Source organism: Monopterus albus, unplaced genomic scaffold, assembly GCF_001952655.1.
Source record: "Monopterus albus unplaced genomic scaffold, M_albus_1.0 scaffold438.1, whole genome shotgun sequence".
Lineage (NCBI taxonomy): Eukaryota > Metazoa > Chordata > Actinopteri > Synbranchiformes > Synbranchidae > Monopterus > Monopterus albus.
In genome coordinates, this window is record NW_018128318.1 from 100307 (window position 1) to 106702 (window position 6396).

Sequence of the window (6396 nt, forward strand, 5' to 3'; positions counted from 1 at the left end):
CTAAAAATGAGAGGATAGTTTGTGAACACGCAGAACTCCAGCTGCCGGTGTTGTGTTGAAATGTGTTTCCCCATTGAGATGTTTCCCCTAACCTGAATCCCAATATTATCCTGACCACAACGGCTGAGGGGGAAACCGTTACATGATGAAACTGAGTTTTGAACAGGGGAAACATCTCGACAAGAGAACACTTTTCGATACAAGACTGGTCAGAAAGACGAGACAAAACATAACCAAAAAACACTGATACTGTACATATACTACGTTTTTGACAATGACAACTCACATAATACCTGACATGTTCGAAACAATATGAACGTGGATAGCACCACAAACCACAATGGTATTAATTAATTTGAATTTCACCTCCATAGATAGGTAAAGAATGGTATATGTACTGATGAAAAGAGATTTATTACACTCTAAACAAAGTGGGTAATTGAGAAACCCCATATTTTAACTGGCATAATGCAGACATAGTAACCTTTCCAGCCTTACAATAATTCTATACCAGGGGTCACCAACCTTTTTGAGACTGAGGGCTAATTCAAGGGAACTGAGTAGTACGAAGGGCTACCTGTTTGATACAAATTTCCTGAATAACAAAATTGCATGGATCACTTTTTAATAATAATAATAGTAATAATAACAATAAGAGAAGTAGTAATAATAATAATAATAATAATACTATGAGAAGAGACTGTTCACATGTCAGTGTTAATTATTCCCCACAATTATTAACAATGATTTACACAACAATAATGGTAGGAAACACATATATTCAAACATGCAACATTTATTTATGTTTACCTGTTCCAACATTTGAAAGTCAGGGGCCACACCTGCTATATTTTAGTACAAATTATCACTTCTCACCAAGGAAATCATTAATCAAGTCACAAGTTATCAAGTCTTTTTTTGAACAATTCATATTTTTGTGCAACATTTTCAGTTTAATGTTATGGTGTTTTCAATGAAAACATGTTCTCTCTTTTCTTTGTCTGTAAATGTCTGTTAATGGGAAGCCTGGCACTGCATTCTGCTCACCAGTGTACTGTAATATGGTGAATAATTTGACACCGCAACTCTGAGTGAGGCTTCCAAATATGCATCAGTAAGGCGTGTTCTGTGTTTGTTCTTGATAAAGTTCATGTCAGAAAAAGCTGATTCACAGAGATAGGTTGAACCAAAAATGCAGGGAACTTTCATAGATGCTGTGCATACACCACTGTACATTTCTGTGTCCACAAGGCACCAAAAGTTTGGTGCAGACTGATGGGCTTTAAGGTGGAGGTCATTTTGCAATGTTAGGATTTCTATCTCTACCTGTCCGGCATCCAAGTTGAACAGAGCACTTAGTTGCTCAGCAGTGCATGTCATGTCCACTTGCATGAAAGGATTTGTAAGGAACGACACACATGGCTCAAGTTGATCAAAGTCACAAAACCTGTCCTCAAATTCCTGTCCTAGTCTGTTTATGACTTCGGAGTACTTTTCTACAGCTTTGTCAAAAGCTGCAGATGCAGAAGCATTGTTATTCAACACAACCTGCAAAGAGGGAAAGTGCAGCAATTTGTTTCTCTGTAAATGCAGGAGAAAATGTTCATCTTAGCTTTAAATGCGTTTACTGCACTTATCATGTGAGCGACAGTTTTACCTTTGCCTTGCAGCTCACAGTTCAAATGGTTCAATTTCCCAGTGATATCCCTTAAAAACATGAGGTCAAGTATCCACTTCGTGTCCTGTAGCAGCGAGGCGTCTTCCCCCTTGGACTGCATGAACTCTTTGATTTCACCCAGAAGTGACGAAAAACGCTGCAGAATTCGTCCCTACTGAGCCATCGGATTTCTGTGTGTAGTAACAGGTCACCATATTCAGCTGACAGCTCCTCCAATAGCACCTTGAATATCCTGTGTTTGGCTTTGGAGTGGATGCCATTTATGATCTTCACGATAGGAGTCATCACATGATCAAAGCCAGCCACTTTTCACCTGCTGGTGAATGATGCAGTGGTAGTGTAGAAATTTTGGGAAATCAGGATCACCTCTGCATTGCGCAATGAAGCCTGCATGACAGCCCGTGATGGCAGGAGCCCTGTATGTTGTCACCGACACAAGCTTCTCTAATGGCACTTTTTGTCCACAAAGTAGCTTTTCACCGTGTTGTAGATGTCAATTCCCCTCATTGTTGTCTTCAGGGGCAGAAGTGTCGGCAGTTCTTCTTTTGTAGAAAAATCATTAAACACCATTCAGACGAATATCATCAGCTGAGCTGTGCTGGTGCTGTCAACCAACTCGTCACACTGGATGCTAAACCACCTTCTGACACCATGTCAAGTAATGAAGTACCCCTCCGTCTTTTCTCTTACTTGGTTTTTTATTAACAAACAACACGAACAGTAACGAAGCTCTCCTCCCCCTCACTCACAAAGATCCTCAATGATACATGACATCCCTCTCTATTGCATACTTCCTTGACACCTCCCCCTTTTCACTCTAACTTAACTATAACACAGAACAACCCCCTTCTGTTATTTTCTTTCTTTCACAATCTTTTATTTTTTCTTCATACACCCCATGATGACCCGCTGTAAAACTCTAACTCAGCATATTACACATCTCATGCTGCATTATTGTCTATTCCATATAAAGCCTTTTTTTCTCTAATAAGGACCAAAAGTGGTACATTGTATCTGAACAGCATACTGAAACACTCAAGTAATGATCAGATGTACTTATACCTTCTTTTCTACAGATTCAACCTTTTTACTGGTTTGCACACTCTTCCAGCTCTTGTAATAGTCTGAGTTCTTGGGGTCTGCTTCTGTTGTTGATCAGGCATGCTCGGTACATGTTCACATTTCTCCTCTAACCCTGGCTGAGTCTCTGGGTCTGTAGACTGATCTGCCTCAGACTCCCGTGGTAGAATCTGCAAATGTCTGCGGTTCATCATGTGGCAGACATTGTTCACAAGCAGTCAAAACAAACAGGTACTGTGCTCCAGGGGAATCCAGTGTTGATGAGCTGATCATTCACCTCCGCGGGGGCTTCACTGGTCGGCTGCTTGTAGGTTAGACCTGGTCAGGTAAAACAGTGAGTCCCTGTATAGGAACATTCCCAGACATGCAGTAACTTCAGGCCCTGCATTTTTCTGCACTTCCTCTGGTCACAGTGCAGCAGAAGGAGGTAAAACTGAAAACATTTGAAAAATTCTGTTTTTACAATGGCACCGGTGGACGTCAGGCAAGCTCACATGAATGTACAACTGCCTGGAGATTAGATTGGATTTATATTGCTGGGAAAAAAAGTCTCATGAGTGAGAGTTTGCAAGACGTGTATAAACCAAGTTGCTTCTGCACAAAAGTACTAGAACATACTGTATGTACACCACTTTTTGAGCTTTGTCACATTTAAGATGACAGTTCACATTGTAACATTGTAAGCATACCACAGACACTTTAAAATAACTACCTGAGATGTCAGAGTAATATTGACGCAGGACAGGATGACTGTATTCAGTGCTATGCTGTGGTCTGAAACAACTAGAGCTGGGAATTGTGCTCGACTACTGGTTAAAACAAATCTGTTATCAGTGGCTCTAATGCATGTGCAGTGTGCTCCCATATGGGAGGAAACAATAAAATGAAAGAACAAGAAAAAGAATGTGCAAACCAGAAAAGGAATGAAAAAACCCTATACATACAGCTCACAGCAGAGCTGTCTGAGTAAGACTCCAAAGGTACATGGAATCTTTTCTCGGATGGACCAGTCTCATTAGGCCTACAGTACATGAGCTAACTTGTCTGTAACCAGGTTTTGGTATAATACATATGTAACCTAGGTTATTTTGGTGGTGTGTGTGTGTATGTATGTGTGTCTGTGTTTTTATGTGTGTGTGTGTGTCTGTGTGTGTGTGTATGTATGTGTGTATGTATTTACAGTGCCTTGCGAAAGTATTCGGCCCCCTTGAACTTTGCGACCTTTTGCCACATTTCAGGCTTCAAACATAAAGATATAAAACTGTAATTTTTTGCGAAGAATCAACAACAAGTGGGACACAATCATGAAGTGGAACGAAATTTATTGGATATGTCAAACTTTTTTAACAAATAAAAAACTGAAAAACTGGGCGTGCAAAATTATTCAGCCCCCTTAAGTTAATACTTTGTAGCGCCACCTTTTGCTGCGATTACAGCTGTAAGTCGCTTGGGGTATGTCTCTATCAGTTTTGCACATCGAGAGACGGAAATTTTTGCCCATTCCTCCTTGCAAAACAGCTCAAGCTCAGTGAGGTTGGATGGAGAGCATTTGTGAACAGCAGTTTTCAGTTCTTTCCACAGATTCTCGATTGGATTCAGGTCTGGACTTTGACTTGGCCATTCTAACACCTGGATATGTTTATTTGTGAACCATTCCATTGTAGATTTTGCTTTATGTTTTGGATCATTGTCTTGTTGGAAGACAAATCTCCGTCCCAGTCTCAGGTCTTTTGCAGACTCCATCAGGTTTCCTTCCAGAATGGTCCTGTATTTGGCTCCATCCATCTTCCCATCAATTTTAACCATCTTCCCTGTCCCTGCTGAAGAAAAGCAGGCCCAAACCACGATGCTGCCACCACCATGTTTGACAATGGGGATGGTGTGTTCAGGGTGATGAGCTGTGTTGCTTTTACGCCAAACATAACGTTTTGCATTGTTGCCAAAAAGTTCGATTTTGGTTTCATCTGACCAGAGCACCTTCTTCCACATGTTTGGTGTGTCTCCCAGGTGGCTTGTGGCAAACTTTAAACGACACTTTTTATGGATATCTTTAAGAAATGGCTTTCTTCTTGCCACTCTTCCATAAAGGCCAGATTTGTGCAGTATACGACTGATTGTTGTCCTATGGACAGAGTCTCCCACCTCAGCTGTAGATCGCTGCAGTTCATCCAGAGTGATCATGGGCCTCTTGGCTGCATCTCTGATCAGTCTTCTCCTTGTATGAGCTGAAAGTTTAGAGGGACGGCCAGGTCTTGGTAGATTTGCAGTGGTCTGATACTCCTTCCATTTCAATATTATCACTTGCACAGTGCTCCTTGGGATGTTTAAAGCTTGGGAAATCTTTTTGTATCCAAATCCGGCTTTAAACTTCTCCACAACAGTATCTCAGACCTGCCTGGTGTGTTCCTTGTTCTTCATGATGCTCTCTGCACTTTAAACGGACCTCTGAGACTATCACAGTGCAGGTGCATTTATACGGAGACTTGATTACACAGCTACAAAGTATTAACTTAAGGGGGCTGAATAATTTTGCACGCCCAATTTTTCAGTTTTTTATTTGTTAAAAAAGTTTGAAATATCCAATAAATTTCGTTCCACTTCATGATTGTGTCCCACTTGTTGTTGATTCTTCACAAAAAATTACAGTTTTATATCTTTATGTTTGAAGCCTGAAATGTGACAAAAGGTCGCAAAGTTCAAGGGGGCCGAATACTTTCGCAAGGCACTGTATGTACGTATGTATGTATGTATGTATGTAGTACCCTGTCCAGCGGTATCAGGTAACGGTGGCTGCCAAGTATCGGTGTCCCATGCCCCGGGGATGCACCATGGTGTAGACGGCAGCATCCGGCGATAACCGGTGGAAGGAAGAAAAGGGATGAAACACCGGCCTCTGTACCCTTCAGGGTTGGAGGAAAGAAGCATCCTTAAGAAACGCTGTAGTGTGAGCTCCGAAATACTGAGGTGTTGTTCCTGAGTACCAAAAGTGTTATGTTAAGTCCGGTGATGTGATAGAACTAACGAGTGTGAACCCATTGAAGAATATCCTGGTGAGTCAATACGTCTGGATGCATTGATCATTTACGCTGTTTTTTCCCATTGTGTAGATGTCAATACATTATTAACTATTCAATACATTATTAACTATAAACCAGTCAGGATATGCTATTTTTTTTAGAACAATGTGAATGTTATGAGTGTTAACGAGTGTGTAGCTGTATTAAGCCTGTTCAATGTAAGCTAGCACATCCATGAGCTTCTGGGAGTAGCATACTCTCGTGCATATCTTCGGGTGTCGCTGTGAACCCGCTACAAATTCATATGAGCTTTGGGCTTTCCACAGGTAATTTGATTGTGTTTTGGGTTATTTTCCTTAACATATTTGTATTGGTTATTGGTCGATAACCGGGTATGAAAGACTGAAGGAAATACGAGGAGATATTCAAGTTTTGAGATGCAAATGCACTGAAGGATTTCCCTGCACAATTGTGTGTAGGCTGGTTTTTTTTTTGGTAGAGTCTACTCCTAGAGGAGCTGAGCAGCGCCATCCACGGACTGGATGCCACCTAAGAGGCCTGCGGAGGATACTCCAGATTCCAACGACCACCTGTTTCCAGGAGGGTGGTAGGATTACAGAG